The sequence below is a fragment of the Delphinus delphis genome, chromosome 7, assembly GCF_949987515.2.
Source record: "Delphinus delphis chromosome 7, mDelDel1.2, whole genome shotgun sequence".
NCBI classification, from domain to species: Eukaryota; Metazoa; Chordata; class Mammalia; order Artiodactyla; family Delphinidae; genus Delphinus; species Delphinus delphis.
In genome coordinates, this window is record NC_082689.1 from 101,127,006 (window position 1) to 101,153,330 (window position 26,325).

General features: G+C 37.0%; 2 pseudogenes; both read right to left on the reverse strand.

The window, feature by feature from the left end:
* Positions 1-1,453: 1,453 nt before the first annotated feature.
* LOC132427895 (small ribosomal subunit protein uS10-like) lies at positions 1,454-11,275 on the reverse strand (annotated as a pseudogene).
* Positions 11,276-13,180: 1,905 nt separating this feature from the next.
* The window catches only part of LOC132427896 (small ribosomal subunit protein mS31 pseudogene), an 84,863-nt pseudogene continuing 71,718 nt past the window's right edge, over positions 13,181-26,325 (reverse strand).

The window sequence follows — 26,325 nt, forward strand, 5'->3', positions numbered from 1 at the left end:
GTTAATTCAGTGCCTACAGGAAATGTGATTGGTAGGAGAATCAACTTTTTGTTTGTTTGTTTAAATGAGGCCTGCAGAACCAAGAAAGTTCCCCAAGTTATACAGCTAGAGTGACATTTCATGGATAAAATCTAAGTTCTTGTCATCCCAAACCTAGGCCTTTTCTCCAAAGGCCTATTTGTGAAATAAGAGAAATTGTTTTAACTCTTCCCCCTTAAACCCTCTCTGTCAATCTGGACTTTCATAGTTTTCAGTAATACCATTGGTTCTCAAGACACCTACATCTCTCCCCTCTCTTATAACCTCCCCAAAAGCTGTGTGTTTTTTTTTTTTTTTTTTTTTTTGCGGTACGTGGGCCTCTCACTGTTGTGGCCTCTCCCGTTGCGGAGCACAGGCTCCGGACGCGCAGGCCCAGCGGCCATGGCTCACGGGCCCAGCTGCCCCGCGGCACGTGGGATGCTCCCAGACCGGGGCACGAACCCACGTCCCCTGCATCGTCAGACGGACCCTCAACCACTGTGCCACCAGGGAAGCCCAAAGCTGTGTTTTAATAATAAAATATTTAAAAGATCTAATTCACACTGTAATGAGAATGTTAAGAATAGCTTAATGTGCTACTTTTTCAGATATGTTACTTTTTTTTTCCAAATTACCTTCTTTTTGATGTTTATACTCATAAATTTCATCTTTCACATTTTGCTTATCCTCACCCTAAAAATGTAAACTCAATTACAACAGGTCCATTGCCTGTCTTATTCAATATGCCATTACCAGTGTAATGGTATGGAGTGAGTATGTGATAAATACTAATTAATGAATTGTTTGATACTGGTTATTTGTTTGAATGAATCCAATATTTTTTAAAGATTTTTTTGATATGGACAATTTTTAAAGTCTTTACTAAATTTGTTACAATATTGCTTCTGTTTTATGTTTTGTATTTTTGGCCACAAGGCAGGTGGGATCTTAGCTCCCCACCCAGGAATCAAACCCACACCCCCTGCATTGGAAGGTGGAGTCTTAACCACTGGACAGCCAGGGAAGTCCCTAATATCCTAATATTTTTCTTTCTTTCTTTCTTTTTTTGGCTATCCATCTAATTTTTTTTTTTTTTTTTTTTTTTTTGCGGTACGCGGGCCTCTCACTGTTGCGGCCTCTCCCGTTGCGGAGCACAGGCTCTGGACGCGCAGGCTCAGTGGCCACGGCTCACGGGTCCAGCCGCTCCGCATGTGGGATCCTCCCGGACCGGGGCACGAACCCGTGTCCCCTGCATCGGCAGGTGGACTCTCAACCACTGCACCACCAGGGAAGCCCTATCCATCTAATTTTAATTATTCTGCTTAAAAGGTGGAATGAATTCCATAGCACAACTCTATTCCTAAGACCTGTCAGTATTATGAATAAAAGTCAACAAAATTTAACAACTGATTATCAATTTATTAAAAATGTTGATTTAAGCATCTGCAATGGTGACTTCAACCTCGATTCCTGGCTCAATACTGATGGAAGTGATCTGCTTGACAATCTCAGAAGGATGTGCAGGTCAATGAGTCGCTTGTGGATCCTCATCTGAAAACGATCCCAAGTCTTAGAACCTTCACCGCAAGGAGTTTTCCTTGTAGTTTCCTTGTTATTCTCAGAGTTTTGGTAGGGATCTGAACCGGTCCTTTCACTTTGAGATTCTTTTCCTTCACACCAATGATCAGATCAGCACATACCCTCTCCAAAGACTTCATGTTGCGGCTGGTGAGGGTGATTCTAATCTGGTGAATCACCACCTGTGTCTCCATGGGATTCTTTCTGCTATCTTTATTGTTTTATTTTATTTTTCTGGAGTATAATTTTATTTTATTTTTTTGGAGTATAATTGCTTCCCTCTTAAGCTTCCCTCCCACCCCCCAATCCCACCCCTCTAGGTTGTCAAAAAACACCAAGATGATCTCCCTGTGCTATGCAGCTTCTTCCCACCAGCTATCTATTTTACATTTGGTAGTGTATATGTCGCTACTACACTCACTTCGTCCCAGCTTCCCCACTGTGTCTGCAAGTCCATTGTCTATGTCTACATCTTTACTCCTGTCCTGCCATTAGGTTCATCAGTACCATTTTTTTTTTTTTTTTTTAGATTCCATATATATGCATTAGCATACAGTATTTGTTTTTCTCTTTCTGACTTACTTCAGTCTGTATGACAGACTCTAGGTCCATCCACCTCACTACAGATAACTCAATTTTATTTCTCTTCATGGCTGGGTAATATTCCATCGTATATATGTACCACATCTTCTTTATCCATTCATCTGTCGATGGACATTTATGTGGCTTCTATGTCCTGGCTATTGTAAATAGTGCTGCAATGAATCTGATTGAAAAATGAGCAGAAGACCTAAATAGACATTTCTCCAAAGATGACTTACAGATGGCCAAGAGGCACGTGAAAAGATGCTCCACATCACTAATCATTAGAGAAATGCAAATCAAAACTACAACGAGGTATCACCTCACACCAGTCAGAATGGCCATCAAAAAATCTAGAAACAATAAATGCTGGAGAGGATGTGGAGAAAAAGGAATCTTCTGCACTGTTGGTGGGAATGTAAATTGATACAGCCACTATGGAGAACAGTATGGACGTTCCTTAAAAAACTAAAACTAGAACTACCATAGAACCCAGCAATTCCACTACTGGGCATATACCATGAGAAAACCATAATTCAAAAAGAGTCACATACCAAAATGTTCATTGCAGCTCTATTTACAATAGCCAGGACATGGAAGCAACCTAAGTGTCCATCAACTGATGAATGGATAAAGAAGATGTGGCACATATATACAATGGAATATTACTCAGCCATAAAAAGGAATGAAACTGAGTTATTTGTAGTGAGGTGGATGGACCTAGAAACTGTCATACAGAGTGAAGTAAGTCAGAAATAGAAAAACAAATACCGTATGCTGACACATATATATGGAATCTAAAAAAAAAATGGCCAGAAGAACCTAGGGGCAAGAAGGGAGTAAAGATGCAGACCTATTAGGGAATGAACTTGAGGATACGGGGAGAGGGAAGGGTAAGCTGGGATGAAGTGAGAGAGTGGCATGAACATATATACACTACCAAACGTAAAATAGATAGCTAGTGGGAAGCAGCTGCATAGCACAGGGAGATCAGCTCGGTGCTTTGTGACCACCTAGAGGAGTGGGAGAGGGAGGGTGGGAGGGAGGGAGAAGCAAGAGGGAGGAGATATGGGGATATATGTATATGTATAACTGATTCACTTTGTTATAAAGCAGAAACTATCACACCATTGTAAAGCAATTTTACTCCAATAAAGATGTTAAAACAACAACAACAACAACTCTATAAACAATAAATTCTGCAGAGGATGTGGAGAAAAGGGAACCCTCCTGCACTGTTGGTGGGAATGTAAATTGATACAACCATTATGGAGAACAGTATGGAAGTTCCTTAAAAAACTAAAAGTAGAGCTACCGTATGATCCAGCAATCCCACTGCTGGGCATATACCCTGAGAAAACCATAATTCAAAAAGAGAAATGTTCGGCTCACTTTAAAAGCCATGGCTGTAGCAGATCTTCCTGACCGACTTGTTCCTCAGCAAAAGTGAAGAGCGGTGAGTCAGGAGCAGATGCGTGTGACCCAAGGCTCCTCTGCAGCGGTGACAGAGTCTTCCTCAAAGAGCTTCTTTCATTTTTAATTATATTTTTTATCTTATATTTCCATGGCCCTTCCACTATTTGCTTTTAGCTAATCACTAATCCTAAAGTGAGAGACTGTATCAAACTTCTGAGAGCAGTAAGTAAAAAATCACCTGTGGGGCTTCCCTGGTGGCACAATGATTGAGGGTCTGCCTGCCAATGCAGAGGACACGGGTTCGTGCCCCGGTCCGGGAAGATCCCACATGCCGCGGAGCGGCTGGGCCCATGAGACATAGCCGCTGAGCCTGCGCGTCCGGAGCCTGTGCTCCGCAACGGGAGAGGCCACAACAGTGAGAGGCCCGCATACCACAAAAAAAAAAAAAATAAACCACCTGTGTCCACATTACCGAGGTGACAAATTCACCTGTAATTCATAACACACGTGATTTAGCTCCACAGCTTAGTTTCTTTTTCTTTTTTCCTATTTTTCCCATTTTATTTCTTATGTTCAACTCTTTTATACATCTAACATTATTTTTATGTGCCATGTAAGATAAAGATCTTTGTGTTTTTAAATATTAGCTCATAATTTTTGTAAAATAATTTACTGAGGAAAACACGGGTTTGAAAAGGCTAGTCTAGGCCTGATATAGAGATTTGAACATTGTGAGCATAGAGATATATTGTTTGAAGCTGACAGGTTGGATGTGATCTCCAGGAAAAGTGTTCTGAGTATGAAAGCATATACCCTTAAAATTTTTTTCTACTCAAATTTATTTATTCTTGGATGAGTTTAAATAACTTTTTATGAATTTTCTATTTCATTCCATCTATTTGTGTATTTATTCTTAGGCATACATAAGAATGTGCAAGATTGTAGATTATGCAGTGTTTCAATTTCCAACTATATTTCTTGATATCTTCTATTATTTATTTATCCTTATAAACTCAAAAATCAAGTACTCATGATATCTGCTTTGCCCCACAAAACGTCTTAGTAGCTTCTACCTAACAGCCTGTTCTTCATACTAAGCCAGGGTTTATAATGAAGGATCAGTGAATTTAAACTATATTACTTCTTAAGAGAGCTAACATCTGAGAAATGTGGAGAGAGTTCCATTGACATGACTGAGTGTTCTCTATTTCTGGTGAAGCTGCTGAACTAATTGTCGATTTTTATATGTTCCATATAAAGAAGTCAGACTTGGACAGAGAGAGACCTATGAAAGCACTTGCTTTAAAATTAAAATCAGTTAAAATCATGAATTTGAAGATAAATCTAAGTGAGGTAGTTCCTATGGACCCTGTATTCGTTTGCTAGGGCTGCTAGAAGAACGTACCACAGACAGAATGGTTTAAATAACAGAAATTTATTTTCTCACAATTCTGGGGCTGGAAGTTCAAGATCAAGGTGCCAGTAGGATTGATATCTACTGAAGTTTCTCTCCTTGGCTTACAGACAGCCACCTTCTTGCTGTGTCTTCACATGGCCTTTTTTCTGTGCCCATACATCTCTGGTGTATTTTCCTCTTTTTATAAGAACACAAGTCTTATCAGATTACGGTCCCACTCATATGACCTCATTTAATCTTAATTAACCCCTTAAAGGCCCCATCTCCAAATATAATCACATTGGGGGTGAAAGCTTCAGCATATGAATATCAAGGGGATACAGTTCAGCCAATAATAGATCCTATGGACTTGCCATGCTTTCTTTACCCCTCTAGATTTGGGGGTTTTGGTGGGACTATGCAATAAGTATTTCTATATTAATGCAAAATGTTGTTTGCTTCCTCTGAAAATGGAATAAGTTCTTGATGTCATTTTCAGTTGGTTCCTTTATGCACTAAATTTTGTTTTAAATAAATTACTTGTAGTTTTTTTCTTCCTGAATAGTGACAACCTTCTAGATTTTCTAATGTTTTTGTAAGAATATTTTTGCTTTAAAAAACTTATCAACAGTATTCAGATACTACAATCACATATGCAAAAATCAAAAATCAATCATTTAATTCAATTAATCTTTGTAGTTTATGAAGTTTCATATGCATAGTTTTAGTTGTTCTTCCAGACTCACTTGTAAGATAAGTTGGGTGTGGGTGGATATGAGGCTATTCAGAGCAGATTTGACAGGAGGTAACATGTAGAACTACTGAAGAATCATCCTGAGATGAGCCTTTGACAAAAGACATCAATGTTAGTTCCTTTTCCTCCCTACTAGGAAAAAAAAAAAGTAAGAGTAGCAATCTCTAATCTTCTTGATGCTTAGAAGGATTAAGTTCTAAGAGAAAAACTAAAATGAAAGAAGAATTTAAGGCAAGAATTTTATGTGAAGGGGCCACCCCTTCGCTGGTAGCAAGATAATGGCTACAAAGCCCAAAGAAATTCCCAGGCATACAGAGAAGAGTGTACTCTGTTTATTCAGAGCACTACAACAAGGTTGGCAAGAGAGATGTGTGGTAATCTCCTTGGGTAATACACTGTTACAAAGGGTAAAAAAAGTGTATGTTCTATGTAAAAGAAAAAGCAAGGAAAATTCCTTTTCCTGCAATACCTATAACCCCATGACTTCTCACCTCTTCATAACCTTGGCTTTGAGTTGAGGAATGATATATTATATACTAAATTTTATCTCGTTTTGTATGAAAACAAACATAAAAATTACTCTTTCTCTGTGATGACTTCTTATACAACCCAGAAATGCCCTTCTTGTTTCCAAGTCTCTCTTCACAGATCTACTTCTTTAGCCAGGTTTTTTTTTAATAAGAATAGCTGCACTAGTGTATACTCAAACGTACAGTTTAAGAATAAGATAGCAATATTCTGAATATTTCTGAGAATAAATGTTTTCTTGTTTTTATTTTACGTTTGTGGAGTCAGTGATACAACTACAAAACAGGAGATGCCAAGAAGTCAAGAGAAATAAGTGAGTTACTCACAACGGGCATGAAACTGTTAAAGAACAAAGCCTTCTCCAGGTGCAGGAAGCTTAGCCCTACGATCAGACAGGCTCTTGGTAGTGCAGGTATGTGTAGTAATCATCATGAAGTAAGCATAAAGACAACATCTTTAAAATGGTGGTGATGTAACGCTGAGGCTAGAAGATATTTCTTCTTCACTTTCTTATGAAGATAGCCTGTTTCCAGGAAAAGGAGATATTCAAATATCTGATCCCACTTGAAGGGAAACATACAGGACAGCTATAACTTGTTATTCAGTAAAATATTTATTAATCTATTAGGTATATATTAAGTGGAAGGCACCAGAGGTATAGAAATGAGCAGATTTGTGCAATAGAGTTTTGGACACAGATAAAAATAAAAATGTGCAGACATGAAAACAGAAACAAAAATAGAAATGAACAACTCCAAGCATAAAAGGTACAATGTCTATAGTAAAAGGAGTAAGCTTGGATTAATTAAATACTGTAGAAAAAGAAATTAACAGTAATAGTACCTGATGTAACTGAGAGGACTGAGAAAAGCATGAACCTGGTTTCCTCCTGACTTTACTTCTTCACATTTTCCCTTTGTTAATTTTGCTTTGGATCCTTTTGCTGTAGTAAATCATAGTCATGAGTAAGACTATACTGATTCCTGTGAGTCCTGCCCTGACATAATTGGTGTTAGAAGTGGGATGTGCTAGCGTGACCTTGACCCACTGAAATATGGCAAAAACATTGTTTGGGAAAAAGCAAGTTCAAAGGGTGGAGAAGGATAAACCTCCACTTGTTGGGTGTCTATAAGTTAGCCATGGTATGAAAGAGCAGCTGAATTGCTGTCTATTGTGAAAGGGAAAAGTTACACATGGAATTTAAAAATGATTTATCTACTCCAGGAGAATCAGCTTGCTGGATTCTCTAGCTATTTTTGGTAATCCAACTACAGCGAGGAGAAAAGAATGCAGTCCGGTAATGTCTTTGGTTGTTGTCTCTCTTCCCAGTGGAAGGAGAAACAAAGAGACCAAACGTTCCCAAATGTGATCTTTAGATAGCCCAGAAATGTTAAAAGTTTATATTTTCTCTCCTCCAAGTGGGAGAAGAAGATTAGATCAGTTGCCAGAATTGGATCAAAGCTTTAGATAAACCAGACGGGGGATAAAAGGAAAAATACTCTTGCCATTTCTTCATCCTAACTGCTTCTTCAACTGCTGCAGACCTCCTGCCTCCGCTGTGCATTGCAGCTGGAGCTCCCTCAGAAACTGTGAACTTAAACCTGTAAATGTGAAATTTACCGATAGAAGTTATAATAAATTTACAATAGCTTATAAAGAGATTTTTAATTGGCTTTGTACTTTGTGATTATTGCATCTGAATATATAATAAAATTTTTGTAAATGTTTGTAATTTCACAAATCCTAGAGGGAGCATCACAATCAGGGAAAGCTGCAAAGAAATGTGCTCTTAGGATACAGATTCCTTGCTTTTTATCATGGGTGAGTTGGTTGTAATTGAGGTTCTTGACGTATTTTAAAAATATGGCTTTGTAACTGATGTTTCTGATTCTGATTTTTGCCTACTATTAGAGCCCCTGAATAAAGGGAGATACAAGAACAGAGAGTCAATCTCCAGGTGGAGATACAATTTTGATACTGTAAAACAGTTTTTAATTGCTTATGAGCTCTTATAAAATAAGATATCTGACCCTTAGAGGCAGATACTTTTCTAGCCTAATGTGCATATTTTTGAGTGGATCAGTTTGGACACTCAGACTTACAAGACAAAAAAAGGTCAGGAAATCTTTGCTTGTCACTTGGAGTTGGAATACAGCTGTCTGGTCCTATTGAATTTCGGCTTTGCTGCTGCTAACGAAAAGCCACTGAATTTTTTAGAATCTGAATTCAGATACTCATTACCTGGATCTAACTCCAAGCTAAAACCTAATATTGCCTGTTATGGGCTGTTTTGGCCTCAGCATGTGCTATACTAAAACGAGGCAGGCATACTTCTCTAATAAACAGAACTCAGATTCTAAGACTGCTGCAGGTTTAGGATCTCCCTCTGTGGGATCATAAACTATGAAAATATCCTTGATGCTGACTGAACCATCTGTGTCATATACAAATGCCCACAGAAAAGGGCTTATTCTCTGATGGAACTATCTGAGCTCTGGACCAATTTTATATTTCTGAGACTGATTGCATTCCTAACTTGTGATCTCTGCCAAAGGCTGAAAGTTGGGAAGAGGAAACATCATGGGGATGGTGAACCCTCCACCCACGTCCGACAGATGAGACTCTTGACCCACTGGGGAATGTTCACTGCTGTTGACCTGTGTTTGGCTTTTCTGATTAGTTATAGCTTGCAGTCATAAACTGATAGCTTGAGCCTACTTCCCTCAACTTTCTCCTGGTGCCGCAACTCAGTAAGCAATTTTATTACTAAATGCAGCTATTTCCAGAAAAAGGAATTGTGTTTGGTAGGTTGCTCACTAGGTGAGTGATCAGAATGAAAGGGATGGAGGGTGTACAAACTCATTTCAAAAATTTTTGAAAACTCAGGATTTTGTTCTAATTTCTAAACAGGAAGTGTCTTTCTGATTAAGTGGTATACAAGACTTGTTTTTTGTTTGTTTTTGGTTTATTTTGTCTTTTTTTAACTGGAGAAAAAGCTTGGACTCTCTTGCATACAACTTTTCTATATGAATGATTTGGGTAACAGTAGGGATAATTGAAAAAGTATAAAGTTATGATTGCTGAATGAGATATACTTACTTTTTACTAACAGAGTAAAAACAAAACCCCGGTACCTGGGCAGACATGGGGAATGAAGAGGGGATTAATGATCTTTATTTTTCAAAACTGTCCCTGGAAGCTTTTTCCTCCTACCGAAGCAAAGAGAAAAATCCCCAGTGTTGACTTTCCAAGCTGCTGTGAGCATTTTGAATCAATCTTACTGCTGGGCCTATGATCACACCTGTCTCTGAGACAGCAGGGGGTGGCCTCAGCACTTTCCACGCAGAACACCTCCAGATGCCATTCACATTTGCAATGAGGATGAACTGGTGTCAGGGACAAGCAAAACTATTTGGAATTGCCTGTCTCAGGCGGTTCATTTGAAACCAAGAACTGAACTGAGTTAAGTGGACGGGACTTAGAATCCTAGGGCAATAGGCCCCAGGGTGGGAGGCCACATCAAGGGCGCTATTAACTTATACTCTGCCTAATTAATGTAGATCCTGTTTGTGGGTCCCTAACAACGATAAATTCTTTATTATATTATAATGTTCTGCATGTGCCCTCTGGGATTATACTTTTTATGTGTGTATCCTGTCAAGACACTGCCTTACTCCTGGAAGGCATTCAGGTCGACTTGAACTTATAGACCAGAATGCTGCTGTGACTAAATTGATGCTGTGGGCCAGGTTAAAAAGGGTAAGGAGGACGGCACTTGTTTTCTAAGATAGACTTTTATGGTAAATGGGATTTGTTTTAACTGAATAAATTCATGACCCCTAAAGGTTATCACTGAGATAACACTGCAATTTGGTGGGTTCTCCTGATAATAATTTTGTTGTAAATATGCCTTGACCAGAGGGCAAGAGGAGGACCGTGCAGAAAAAAGTTGAAATAACAGGGCTGAAACTGCTTTCCTTAGTAAAGCCTGCTTGCAAGGCTGGCCCTGGGCTGGGGTCTGTTAACTTAGGTTTCAAGGGGGTTCCAGTCATCTCCAGAACTAGTAAGAGTGGTTCACTGTGCCTAACTTGTTTGTACAACAATATGTTTTATGCTGAACACCTGCTTTCCTTCTTGGAGTCTGTAATTTTGATACGTGATAGGCAGAGGGTGCATGCATGACCAACTCCCAATAAATGAGTCTTTTAGAGACTGGTGAGAGCGTTTTACACATGTTGTCATAACTCACTGCTAGAGAAATTATGTGTCTACTGGGAGAGGACTTTTGGAAGCTTATGCCTGATTTCCTTGATACTTTACTACATGTGGCTTTTCCCTTTGCTGATTTTCTTGATATCTGTATTTGTTTACCAGAGCTGTGTAACAAAATACCACAGACAGGGTGGCTTAAACAACAGAAATGTACTTTCTCAAAGTTCTGGATTCTAGAAGTTCTGGATTGACACGTTGATAGGGTTGGTTCCTCCTGGGGCCTCTCTCCCTGGGTTGCAGATGGCCACCCATTTTCTGCCTCTTTACATGGTTGTTTCTCTGTTCATGTGCCCTTGGCATCTATCTGTGTGCCCCAATCTCCACTTATAAAGACACCAGTCATATTGGATTAAGACCCACTCTAATGGCCTCATTTGAACTTAATCATCTTTTAAAGGCTCTGTCTCCAAATACAGTCCCATACTGAGGTACTTGGGGTTAGGACATCCGTATATGAATTCGGGAAAGGGTGGGAGAGGCATGATTTTAAGCCCAGAACAGTATCTATTGCTATAATAAATTGTAGCCATGAGTACAACCATATACTGAGTTCTGTGAGTCCTCCTTGTAAATTTTCAAACCTGGAGGTGGTGCTGGGGGCTTCCAACAAAATCAGTATATAGTCATTTTTTGGTAAATGTTCTGTGTGTGCTTGGTATGAAAAAAGATTATTTACCAGTTTTGGGGTATGTCATTCTATATGTGTAAATGTTGTCAACTTTGTTAATCATGTTGTCTTCATGGTAATTTTTTTTTCTGGAATGTTTTTTGGTGTCTTTGTTATTTTATTTTATTTTGTTTTATTTATTCTATTTTATTTTTCTGCTGGTTTTCTCTCCTTTCTGTGTACCTTATTTTTGCATCGTGAATCAGGCATTTAGTTGAAAAACTATTTGTAGCAATTCTTTTGTAGAAAAGAGGATTTACTTTTTCTCTTGCAAGGCGCCTGGAGACAATGGCAATCTAAATCAGTTCATTCAACTCCAGGTTTTGAAATGATTTGAAATTGCTTTACAGCCACTAAGTCTGAACTACTTCCAATTAAACCATAATTTGGGGATGTAGCTTTTAAGAACCCAATGTACAGTTTTTCATCCAAGCCCTACAAGGCTGTTGATACCTCTGATATCCGTCTCAGGCATTTACTTTCCTTTACTCAGTTAAAAAATCCCCTAGAAAAAATGTTTCTCAGTTTTATTTCTCTGAATTTCCATTTTCTCTTGGATCTTATTCTAAGAATGTTTCACAATCTTGTAAGCTCTCAGGATGTTTTTTACTTTTTATCAAGCATTTCTGATCATCCTCAGTAGGTAGATAATTCCAAACTAACTAGTATAAAAGTAGAGGTCCTCTTAGCCTTCATTCCTCATTTATCAAATGTTATTATATCTCTAGTTTGAAGGTTTATGATGATGGTCAAACTAGATGTTTGAGTCAGCCCTTTGAGAAGTTTCTTGGCTGTGGTCTACATATACAAACTCCTTGTTTTCTTCATTTGATTAGCCAAATCAAAGAAATAAATCTTTTGGGATAAGCCCTCTTTTAATGTCTTTTTTTAGTAAATGATACATTCATCTATCACATGAACATTGTGCTGTTAGAAAAGGCATTTTAACCTTATTTACTAAAAGAAAACTTCTCCTTTGATGTGAGATCTATGTTTTTTTCAAAGATTAGTTCAAGCTCTTTGTCTTTCTGGGAGACAACTATAATCTACTTTTCTCTTAATAAATATCACTCTAAACCTTCTAATATATTTTATATTAAATATTGCTTGTAAATGTACTTAAATCCTACAATCGTCTAATGAAAAACCATAGCATTTATAGATAGAAAACTGTAGAAGCTGCTCTGGGAATAGATATGTTCATACAGTCAACTTTTTTTTCCTTTGGCCACACCACAGGGCATGTGGATCTTAGTTCCCAGACCAGGGATAGAACCTGCGGCTCCTGCAGTGGAAACATGGAGTCTTAACCACTGGACCACCAGGGAAGTCCCCATACAGTCAACTTTTGTATCCAATTATTTCAAAATATTCTCAGATGTCTTATAAGTAAAAAAAAAAAAAAAAAAAAAAAATTAAAAAGTGTACTCAAAAAAGCTAGAAAAGTATTTTGAAGGAAGTGTAGAGGAAACAAGCTACACAATTTTGAAATAACGTGTTTCCAAAAGAACTTCTATCACCAGTAGTAAGCACTAGGGAGAAGAGAGCTCTAGACCTCTCCTTAGCAAGCGTAAGTTTCTTTTATGCTTTATCAACTCTTCTAGAAGAGCAGAGTCTGATGGGCAACTTAAATTTCCACTGAATTGTATTTTAAAAGGTAACATAATACTATTGAAAATAAAAGAGATGCTGAAGGTTCCAAGCACAGTAGAGTTATACATTCTTTTCCACAGAACTGATGAACAACTAGAGCATGTTTGTGAAGTTATATTTGTTAATAGAATTATATTTGTAATGCAATTCAGTGGATTTTTCATTAAAGGAATTGTGCAATAGTTTGTTAATGGATATAGTTGTTGTCTGATGATATTTAAGCTTGAACTTTTAAATATTGGATTCTTTTTTCTAGTAAAACTTTTAAATTATAATATGAATCTCCAACAGCTTGACATAAAAATTTCCATGGTCTTCAATGGAACTGTATGCCGCTTTCTTTTAAAATGTCCTGTTTTTCATTAAAATAATTTCTAAACCACTCTATATGTTCAACCTTCTGCTTAACACTCAGATATGGGTTTTTGGAAAGGCCACAGGTCATCAACTCCATGAAATGGCAAATTGGTCCTTGTTTTTGGAAAATCCTCCAGGTATTTATCCAGAAATATATGTTCATGAAATTCTGAACCATCATCATCAAAACCTGCTTCGTTGTTAGTTGGGAACTCCCACAATTTCCCCTCTTTTGTCAACTGGATCATCTCTTCAAAACCATTCTGAAAGTGTTGTACTTTGACTGCCGCTAACTGCTTAGAAAATTCTACATCCCAAAGAGAAGGTGCTGCCTCTGTTTCAGGTGCCTCTTCAGTAACTGCCTTAAGCTCAAAATTATTAAGCCTCTTCCCCTTGAATATATTTTTCCTAAAACTTTTTCTCAAATCAGCAGCCTTCTCTTGGCCAACAAAATCATCAGTCCCTTCATCAAACTGAATCTGATGCACTGGTCTTGTGCTCACTCTCACTGTGGCAGATCTGGCAACTTTCATATCTGATATGATATTAGTGAAACTAATTTTGGGTCTCTCTCCATCCTTCTGTGCCCTCGAGTCTTCCTCGTGCTGCTGGAGCTGCTTGAGCAGCTCTGACTTGTTCATCTGCTTAACAAAAGGGAGAGAGTCTGCAACCGCGGATGCAGCAGCCACAACTCAGGGACTCACTTCTCTTTGGGGGTCATCTTCTGGAGCTTTCTGAAGTCTGCCAATTGAAGCCTCCAAACTTTTAAGTTGGCTTCTGTTGGGTGGCTTTGTTGTTTGTACATTTACTGTGCTTAATTCAACTTTCATTCCCTTAAGAATCTTTTACGTCTTTTTTTTCGTATTCTCCTTTACACTGTGTTGGCTCTCTGTCTCCTTGGAAATCTCACGAGTTGGAACAGACTGCTCATCTTTCCTGCTATAGATCACGCTGTTAGTGCCAAAATATCTTTGGACATTATTTTTTGTCCTGACCGTGTTCATGCAGAGACGCGAGTAGTACGATGGCGGCCGCCGATACCTCTGGGCCTCCGGAGCACAAAGGGAGGCGGGAAAGGGGGCGAAGAGGGAGGAGCAGAGAAACTGAATTGGGCACACAGGGACGACAACGCGTCCTCTACATATTGGATGTTTTTAAAGCAGTATTGCTCATAGTAATATGGGGATGAATGTAAGGAAATGGAATTTTGATTTGATATCTACTGCTTTTGACTGTTCGTCATCTATCTCCTCTTCATTGGCAATGAAATGGTGAGTTTCCTTTGGAAAACTACCCTTTGTTTCTCATGCTCTCTTGATTCTACCCTTGTCTAATTAAGAGGAATGTGACTCACTAGGCCAATCAGACGCTTCCTGTTGGGAATTTGAATCTTGAGCGGCATGGTGAGAATAACAAAATGTTTGGAGCTCATTTATCCCAATAATAGTGGCCTGAAAAGTTCAATCAGTTCGGCTGCCTTGGTCCGAGAAGATGCCTTGTGTCCTGTCCTCTGTATTACCTGATTACACTGCTTTCCTTTATTTGTGCCATACCAAATTCTTCCAGTAACTTTGCCCTCCTTTTCTAAGTTAATCTGAATTGTTTTCTGCACACAAGTGCCTAACCAACTGGTGATTTTTATACAGAAAGCACATGGAATAATAGGTAAATCTTTTCGTTTTTTTCTAATTTCAATTTTTAATTGTTGTTTTCATAGAAATACATTTTATATTGGAGTATAGTTGTTTTACAATATTGTGTTAGTTCATAGTGTACAGCAAAGTGAATCAACTATACGTATACATATATCCACTCTTTTTTGCATTTCTTTCTCATTTAGGTCACCACAGAGCATTGAGTAGAGTTCCCTGTGCTACACAGTAGGTTCTCATTAGTTATCTATTTTATACGTAGTATCAATAGTGTATATATGTCAATGCCAATATCTCCCAATCCATCCCATCCCACCACTTTCCCCCTTTGTATACATACATTTGTCCTCTATGTCTGTGTCTCTATTTCTGCTTTGCAAATAAGATCATCTATACCAATTTTTTCAGATTCCACATATATACCTTAATATATGATATTTGTTTTTCTCTTTCTGACTTACCTCACTCTGTATGACAGTCTCTAGGTCCATCAATGTCTCTACAAATGACCCAATTTCATTCCTTTTTATGGCTGAGTAATATCCCATTGTGTATAGGTACCACATCTTCTTTATCCATTCCTCTGTCGATGGACATTTAGGTTGCTTCCATGACCTGGCTATTGTAAATAGTGCTGCAGTGAACACTGGAGTGCATGTATCTTTTTGAATTATGGTTTTCTCTGGGTATATGCCCAGTAGTGGGATTGCTGGGTCATATGGTAGTTTTATTTTTAGTTTTTTAAGGAACCTCCATACTGTTCTCCATAGTATCAATTTACATTCCCACCAACAGTGCAAGAGGGTTCCCTTTTCTCCACACCCTCTGCAGCATTTATTGTTCGTAGATTTTTTGATGATGGCCATTCTGACTGGTATGAGGTGATACCTCATTGTAGTTTTGATTTGCATTTCTCTGATACTTAGTGATGTTGAGCATCTTTCATGTGTAATGAAATTTCTGCTTGTGCTAAACTTATCTACTGCAGTGGTTCCAAAAACTGGCTTCAAATTAAAGTCAATGAACTTTAAAACCATGTTAATTGCCAATTAATTCAGACTGTTGAACATGAAGACCAAGCAAAAATGTGTTTTGTTTGTTTGTTTTATTGTTGTTGTTGTCAGTGCTTTTCATTTTAGCTTATTGTTTTAAACGTGGTTTTATTCTCTTATTTCAAAGAAAACATCTTTTATTGTGAGTTCTAAAATAATATTCCATATTCCCCTCCCTTTTCCTAAGGTCATACAGTCTTAAAGTATGGTTTACCTCAATTTTTATAATATCTTTTATCTTGGGTCAGTAGTAGTTTTATTTGTTTCATTTTTATAGAAAGATTTGTAAACAGTATAAAATACCAAATAATTTATCAAGATTTGTATTGAAAAATGTAGTCCCCTGACTCTTTCATTTCCTATTCCTATTTTTCCTTCTCTGTCTTTGAACTAAGATTTTCCTTCTGGTATTTATTTCATATTATTAAGTAAATAGTCATTTTTTCCTAATTTTTCAATTTTACATAATAAGTATTGTAATTATATTAGTCAGTGTTTTACAGAGAACCAGTACCAATGGGATATATATTATTATTTATATTATTATTGTATAAGTATTATATTATCTTACTATATATGTTCTTATTGTAGGATATATATCACTTTATTTATTTATTATATATTTATCATTTATTTGTATACATATTATAAGGAATTGGATCATGTGATTATGGAGGCTGAGATGTCCCAAGATCTGCAGTTGGCAAGCTGGAGACCCAGAAGAGCTGATGGTATAGGTTCTAGTCTGAGTTTGAAGACAGAAGACCAATACATTATCTTGGAATCAGTCAGCCAGAGTAAGCAAATTCTTTCTTACTCAGCCTTTTTATCCTAGTCAGGCTTTCAATGGTTTGGATGAGGCCCACCTACATGGAGGAGAGCAATTTGTTTTACTTAGTCTACTAATTTGAATGTTAATCACATCTAATTATGCTAAGAAGTGAGCAAATAATGTGTGATCTCTCATCTATCTATCTATCTATCTATCTCTCTCTCTATCTTTGGAGCTGGAGCCCCATCCCTTATTCAATGCTGTCACTACTATTGGGTTCATGTCATTCTAATTCAGTTATATTACCCTAACGTTGCCCCTGTCTCCTTCACAGAGGCAAGGTTCTGTAAGCAATTGTTTAGTTTTCTTTTGGTTATGATTAATGATTCTTGGCTTTGGAGTATATTTTACCCAGTAAGCAAGACAAAGCCAGATAAAGAAGAATCTCAGTCTCAAAATCAGTGTCATGGAAAATATTAGTGATTAATAAAATTCCATCTGACAACAACTTAGATATGCAATATGTTAAATTGGAAATAACAATGAAAATAAAGAAAAAGAATATCTTTTCTCATGTTCTCAGTGAAAGAAGTCCAATAAAAATTCAGCAAACTTCCTTAACACCAGTACATGTTTCCTGATTATTTTGTTTTTTGATGTGTTCTCTCATAAAAAATAGCTACGCCCTTTGGAATATGATTGATTCCATGTTTTGGGGCAGGAAAAATTTAATTTGGACTTTGAATATACTATTATTGCCAGAAGGAAGGATTCTTTCAAGGCTGCCTGGTGGGAGATGACTAATATTAAAAAGACAAAAGGAACCATATTAAAGGGGCTTATAATGGCTGATTGTGACAATTTTAAATTAATGATGACAGGAAAAAACTCTCAGAATTAATGGAAACAAATTCAGTTCTTCAAAGGCCATGATTTCATAGTAACATATGAAACTGAGAGGACTTCCTTGGTGGCACAGTGGTTGAGAATCCATCTATACCAATGCAGGGGACATGGGTTCGAGCCCTGCTCAGAGAAGATCCCTCATGCAGTAGAGAAACTAAGCCCATGAGCCACAACTACTGAGCCTGCACTCTAGAGCCTGTGAGCCACAACTACGGAACCCACACTCCTAAGAACCCGTGCTCTGCAACAAGAGAAGCCATCGCAATGAGAAGCCCATGCACTGCACCAAAGAGTAGCTCCTGCTCGCCGCAACTAAAAAAATAAAATCCCACTCAAGCAATGAAGACCCAACACAGCCATAAATAAATAAGTTAATTAATTAATTAATTAATTAAAAAAAGAAAGTGAGAAATTAACATAAAGTGTATTAATTGCAATACAAAAGTAGGAGAGTATTATTGTATACACATTAACTGTTTTTTCTATTAAGTATATGTTTTTTATAAACTGCAAAGATGTACATGTCCTTATTTCTCTCAGAGTAATAGAGAATAATAAATTCTGTGGTGGGGGGAAGGAGTGTTACTTACGCAAATAATTCTAGAGAGGTTAGTGGCTGTACCATGAATAAGAAAAATAAAGTAGTCCCAATGCCATGTAAAATAGACAGGTAGATGAGGGTCCTGCAGTGTGTTTCAGTTTGGTGTATTGGCTAAATTGTTCCATAGAGGAGAATTTAACATGTAGATGTGATCCTTCATCTAGCATGAAAGATATCTTTTGAAGGACCTACTAAATGGAATTACATACAGATAAAATATCCTTATGTTTGCTTGTTTGTTTCTGTTTTTTCCCAACATTTTTATCCTAGTAAAATACACATAACATAAAATTTACCACTGTAACCATTTTTAAGTGTACAGTTCAGTAGCATTAAAATACATTCATGATGATGTCCTACCATCACCACCATCCATCTCCACAACTTTTCATCTTCTATAACTAAAATTCTATACAAGGTAAACAAGAACTCCCCATTTGCTCATTTTACCCCAGCCTCTGGCAACCATCGTTACATTTCGTCTCTGATTTTGACTACTCTAAATACCTTATATAAGTAGAGTCATACTGTATGTGTCTTTTATGACTGACATATCATTTAGCATAATGACCTCAAGGTTCATCCATGTCATAGAATATGTCAAAATTTTCTTACTTTTTAAGTCTGGATAATATTCCATTATATGTATATACCACGCTTGCCTTATCCATTCATCTGTCAATGGATACTTGGGTTGTTTCCACATTTTAGCTATTGTGAATAACGCTGCTATGAACATGGGTGTATAGACATCCATATAATTTTAATAATATCTAAGAACAGACAAAACATTAGATTATATAATACTTACTAAAAATAAGAGTGTGCATAATTTGTCTCAAAAACTAGGTTAAAAAAGTCTTACAGGCATACCTCAGAGGCATTGTGAGTTTGGTTCCAAGCCACCACAATAAAGCAAATATCACGATAAAGCAAGTCATACAAATTTTTTGTCTTCCCAGTGGGTATAAAACCTGTGTCTTGTGTTTACATTATTCTGTAGTCTATTAAGTGTACAGTAGTAGCATTATGTCTAAAAAAATAAGGTACATATTTTAATTAAAAATTCTTTATTGATAAAAAATGAAAACCATCATCTGAGTCTTCAGCAGGTCATAATCTTTTTGCTGGTGGAGGGTCTTGCCTTCATGTAGATGACTGCTGGCTGAAAAGAATGGTGGTTGCTGAAGGCTGGGGAAGCTGTGGAAATTTCTTAAGACAAGAATGAAGTTTGCTCCATTAATTGCCTCTTCCTTTCGCAAACGATTTCTCTGTAGCAGGCAATGCTGTTTGATGGCATGTTTCTCACGGTAGAACTTCTTTCAAAATTGAAGTCCATCCTCTCAAGCCTGGCTGCTATTTTGTCAACTAAGTTTATATAATATTTTAAATCTTTTGCTGTCATTTTCATAGTATTTTCACAGTATTTTGTTATATGTTACAATTGTCATGATACAATTTTCATAGTATTTTCACCAGGAGTAGATTCTATCTCAAGAAATCACTTTTCTTGCTCACCCATAAGAAGCAAATCCACATCCACTGAAGTTTTATTATGGGGTTGCAGCAATTCAGTCACATATTCAGGCTCCACTTTTTTTTTTTTTTAACATCTTTACTTAGTATAATTGCTTTACAATGGTGTGTTAGTTTCTGCTTTATAACAAAGTGAATCAGCTATACATATACATATATCCCCATATCTCCTCCCTTTGCATCTCCTTCCCTTCTAGGTGGTCACAAAACACCGAGCTGACCTCCCTGTGCTATGTGGCTGCTTCCCACTAGCTATCTATTTTACATTTGGTAGTATATATAAGTCCATGTCACTCTCTCACTTCATCCCAGCTTACCCTTCCCCCTCCACTTCTAATTCTAGTTTCTTGCTATCTTGACCACTTGTTACTCCACTGAAGTTTTGAAGCCTTCAAAGTCATTCACCAGAGTTTGAATCAACTTCTTCCAAACTCCTGTTAATATTGATATTTTGACCTCTTTCCATGAATCACAAATATTTTTAGTGGCATCTAGAAGGGTGAATCCTTACCAGAAGGTTTTCAATTGGCTTTGCGCAGATCCATCACAGGAATCACTATCTTTGGAAGTTATCACCTTAGGAAATGTACTTCTTAAATAATAAGATCTGAAAGTCAAAATTACTCCTTGATCTATGGGCTACTGAATGGATGTTGTCTTAGCAGACATGGAAACAACTTTAATCTCATTGTACATCTCCAACAGGGTTCTTGGATGACCAGGTATGTTACATTGTCAATAAGCAGCAATATTTTGAAAGAAATCTTTTTTTTTTTTTTCTGAATAGTAGGTCTCAACAATGGGCTTAAAATATTCAGTAAACCATGTTGTAAACAGATGAGCTGTCATCCAAGCTTTGTTGTTTCATTTATAGAGCACTGGCAAGTAATACTGCTGTTTGGATTTTAAACAATCTTTACATCTTTATGTTGTCTCCTGACTTCTGTCTTTCAGTGTATGTGCTCAGTTATCCACTGAAAACTGAAGCCCTCCTATTTTAGTCAAAACCATACAAAAACTCTAGAAATTATCAAGCCACTAACAACAAAATATCAGAGAGAGAAATTAAGGAAACAATCCCATTTACCATCACATGAAAGAAACTGAAGATAACACAAATAGATGGAAAGATATATTGTGTTCTTGAATTGGAAAAATCAGTATTGTCAAAATGATCATACTACTCAAGGCAATCTGCAGATTCAATGCAATCCCTATCATATTACAATGGTATTTTTCACAGAACTAGAACAAAAAATTTAAAAAATTTTGTATGGAAACACAAAAGACACTTAATAATGAAAATAATCTTAAGAAAGCAGAATGGAGCTAGAGGAATCAGGGTTCCTGACTTCAGACTATATTACAAAGCTACGGTAATCAAAATGATATGGTACTGGCCCCAAAACAGACATTGAAGTATGTACATTGTTTTTTAGACATAATGCTATTGCATGCAATAGATTATAGTATAGTGTAAACATAACTTTTATATGCTCTGGCAAACCAAAAAAAAAAAAATTGTGATTTGCTTTATTGCAATATTCACTTTATTGCAATGGTCTGGAACCAAACCCACTATATCTCCTAAGTATGCTTGTATGTCAATGAAGAAATTGGGTTAGGACTAGCAAGGAAGTGATTTACTGAGACTTGAAGTAAAGATCACACAATAGAAGTAAAGATCACTCCTCCATGCCCTGTTCCTACTCTGTTCCAGGTGCTTATTCTGAGAATCCCTTGTTTTAGAGCTTAATTTCCAAGCATGTGTCTCTACCTTCACGTGTGCCCCCTGAACCCACCCTCCACAAAGTGGCCAGAGTAACCTACCTCAAATGTTCAGTAAATATCCCAATTCTCTGCTGAAAACTCTGCAAAAATATTTTATCATCCACGGAGAAAAAGTTAAATTTCTTAACTCAAAAGATGAGATCCTGTTCCCTGTCTATCTCTAGCTTCACGTTCATAGCACTGTATGCCTCACACTTAACCTTTTACCAAATACTGGGCTGTTTTTATTTCTCACACATAATGCAGAGGGAAATTGTATCTGCTTCTCAGGATCGTTTTAAAATGATATATCTAAAGACCTTAATATTTGCCTCAAGGAAAGCGCTCAATAAAATTACCTTTTGAAAATTAATAGTATAGTGTTAATTCCATATATGACTTCCTTCATTCTGTTTCCTCCCTGTGGGACCCCATAAACTCCCCTGTCCCCTTCCCCTTTCTTGATCTTGTTAACTCCGACTTCCTTTCCTCTCCCACACCCTTCCCCCAACACATCTCACAGCTCATGTCCTTCAAGAATAGATACCTACCTGCTGTTTGCTGTCCCAGGCTCCTTTTATCATTAAGATATAAAGATATCCTTCTGAAATTTTATCTTTCCCACCTGTCTTTCCCACTGCTCTGGATTTGTCTCGAGAACAATAATGAAGATTTACTCATTTTTGCATTCTCAGCATTCAGCATAATAAATGGCACCCGATAGGAACTCAATATTTTTTAACATAAGATACAGCACTATTAAAGAAGTGATACTTGAAACACCCAATGTACACAAGAAAAGCTAAAAATTATTGCAAAAATATTAACTTATTTCATACACGTTGATCATTGCTGAGTGACTGCTGGCAGTCACTGTTTTGTTTTGTTTTAACAGCTGTCTATTCTGAAGCAGTGCACAACTAAATATGACATGCAAATGTTGTAGTAGTTTTTACACAGGCATACTTCAGGTTTGGGTCTTCTGACATATTTCTTTCTGTTAATTAAATCAGAATATCTGGAAGAAATAAATTCAAAATCCCACAGAACATTTTTTGCTGCTTGAAACTGGGAATTAAGTCAAAGAAATACAGACTAAATTAAAAAGAAACCATACACAGAAATAATACATAAAGGAATGTAAACTGTTTGTTGTTGTTGTTTTTTAATTTCAAGTAATTAATCTCTGAAATGTATTTGAAACCCATAAATAGGAAACTATTGCATATTTTTGACCCAGTCTCATCTGATTGCCTGACTTGTTACTCTAGTAAATTGGATATTGGTTAATTGCATACCTTATCAATCTGCAAGTTGCACCAGACGCTCTTTAAAATGTAATGATTCTAGATAAATACTGTTGTGGTTTTCATTTCAATTTTTGATCACATCACAATAATACAATATTTTCTCATTACATTTCACTATAGATCATGTCCTGACAATTTTTTTCTAACCTGCTTAGCAAATGTTTCTTTTTGCAGTATTACATTTTGTTAAAGTGGGAGTGCTTTAGAGTAGGTGACATCCTTCCTAATCAGAAGCTATTGTTAGTCATCAAAATTAACTTAAGTCAATGGAATAAAAAAAAATGCAGAATAGCATTCTATTAGATTGACCTTTGAAATGTTTTCATTTGTATAAGCAAATTTAGTAACCAAGGTCTTTAAATACCCACTATTATTTTTTCCTCCTTTAAGGGTAATACAGATGAGTTTTGGCAGCCACATAAGAAAATAGGGTATCTCTTGGAAAATATAGGGTGTCAACTTGTAAATATAGGTAACCATATGAAAAATGTAAATGCTATTGTGTTTAAAGAAATAGAAATGTGATGAGTAATATATACATGAGCTTGAAATGCTGTTTCAACTAAATTCCAGTTTTTGTCATTATAAAAACTGAATTATCCTCATATTAAGAAAGAAATATATATTTTTAAAGAGTAAAAAATTCACCAAGACTAACTTTCATTCTTCTTGTGTACATATATATTTTTACATATCAGGTTTTTTCTCTTTATTAATCATAAGCCATTAGTAAATATTATGTCACAAATCATAACAACCCATTTAATTCTCAATAGTATCAAAAATAAATTATAAATAGCATACACAAAATTAACAACTTCAAGAAACGTGTGTTTTCTTTTTGAAGAAAATGTAAATCAGAAATTACAAAGGATAAAGGTGATAAGTTACAAGCTGATATATATACACTACTATGTATAAAATAGGTAACTAATGAGAACCTGCTGCATAGCACAGGGAACTTCACTTCACTGTACAATAGAAACTAACAACATTGTAAAACAACTATACCCCAATAAAAAAAGAAAGAAAGAAAAATAAATAAAAGCTGATATAAAAACTTGCAAAGGCAGTGTTAAAATATGTATCTCTAGTCAAAAGATGTAAATATTTTCTCTCTGTTCACTTGGCTTCCATTGTCTCATTCTCGCTTTACCATGGTATCTTAGTTTTTTCAAGGATATGCCCGTTCCCCACACAGCTCATTTGCTTTAAGGGAATTTGATCTTAACTTTCAATCTACAAGTGCATCCTGATTTAGTTAGTCCACTCAATACTTCTAATTATTAAGCCACCACAGTTAGGTAGGAGTGACCTAAGCCAGTCCAAATAAAAGTCACGTCTTTTGTTTAGAATGCTGGGACAAAGATGCTCTCCCTTTCTGTGTGCAGGATGGAGTCTGATGGGATGCCTAGAACTCCTGAAACCATTTCGCTACCATGAGATAAGTGGCCAGAACAAAAAGTTGACCCATAAAGGAGAGAACACCTGAGAGAATTAAGACAGAGATCTGATAAAACCATAGCTGAAACCCAGACTTCTTGCTGTTTGAACCAGTAAACTTCCAATATTTATTTGCTAGGGCTGCTGTAACAAAGGACGACAAACTGGGTGGTTTAAATGACAGAAATTTAATGTCTCACAGTTTGGAGGCTAGAAGTCTGAATCAAATAAGCTCATGATCTGAGAATCCAGGCACTTTGGATTTTGGGGGGATAATATCAACCCACTACATTCTGCCCTCTGGCCAACTAAAATTCACATACTTCCCATATGCAAAATACATTCACCCTAACATCCCCAAACTTTTAACCCAATCCAGCATCAATTCTAAATCAAAAATTTCATCTAAATATCATTAACTCATAAGGTTCCTAATCTTACTATCTGAATCATCTATATCAGATAGGGTGAGACTCTGGAAATGTGCCATCCTGGGTCAAGATTTCTCTCCATCTGTGGACCTGTGAAACTAGAAAACATGCTATCAGCTTCCAAAATACAATGGCGAGACAGGCATAGGATAGACATTCCTATCAGGAGGAGGAATTAGAACGAATAAAGAGGCCAGAGGTCCCTAGTAAGCCCAAAACTTGGCAGGAAAAGTCCCAGTAGGAAAATCTCTGAGAATAATTTTCTGTGGCTTGTGTTTTGTTCTCCGGGTCCATAGCGGCAATAGACCTGCCCCCTCTGCCCTCTGCTTCTGCCACTATTTTCTCAGAGTCATTCTTCCTTTTTCTTAAAGTTAGCACATACTCATGGCCTAGTAGCTCCATTAGCCTATTTCCTGCCTGTAGAATCCCAGAGGTCTGACAGCCTTCCTACATTTTAGTCTTTTTGTCTCTTTCATTCCTAGCTGGAAGTGTTTCCGCTGGTATAATATTCTCAACATCCATGCCTGTCTTCTATGCATGAGAAGGGCATCCACATCATTAAACAAACAATGCTCCATAGTTCTTTGCTGGATAATCCCTTCTCTACTCTGGGCTTCTGTTGAGATGGCTGATGGGAGTCACGAATCACAGCCTAATCTTCTTAGCAGACGGTTGTTCAGCCATACCCTTGTCTTTCCCTCTAGGACATGCTTTCTCAATAGTAAATTTCCTAATTTTAGCATCCTTCACTATCTGGATAGAATGAGAATATACCAATGATCAGGGGCTGGTTCTTTTTTTTTTTTTTTTTTTTTTTTTTTTTTGCGGTACGCGGGCCTCTCACTGTTGTGGCCTCTCCCGTTGCGGAGCACAGGCTCCGGACGCGCAGGCCCAGCGGCCATGGCTCATGGGCCCAGCCGCTCCGCGGCATGTGGGATCTTCCCAGACCGGGGCACGAACCCGTGTCCCCTGCATCGGCAGGCGGACTCTCAACCACTGCGCCACCATGGAAGCCCGGTTCTTTTTTTACTAAAGAGTTCCTTCCTTGATTTATCTCTTTCCTTTTTCATTTTACCATAAACAATAAGGGGAGCCAAGCTGACTTTCAACACTTTGCTTAGAAATGTCCTCACGTAATATCCAAGTTTATCACATACAAGTTCTACTTTCCACCAAACTTCCAGTCAAATTTTCTGCCATTTCTATAACAAGAATTGCCTTTTCTCCAGTGTCCAGTAACATGTTCCTCATTTTCTTCTAAGATCTCACCAAAGTCAGCTTTGATGTTCCTATTTCTACCAACATTCTGTTCATGTATATATATATATATATATATATATATATAATCTAAGATGATAGAAGCTTTCTTCTATAGCGTTCCTCATTTCTTTCTGAATCCTCACTGTAATCACATTTAATTTCCAGATTTCCAAAATTCTTCTCTTCAAAGCAATCTAAGCTTTTTCTTAGAAAAACCTAAAAATTCTTCCAGCCTCTATCTATTGCTCAGTTACAAAGCCACTTCCACATTTTTAGGTGTTTGTTACAGCAGTGCTCTACTTCCCAGTACCAAAATCTGTACTAATTCTCTAGGGCTGCTGTAACAAATTACCACAAATTTGGTGAGTTAA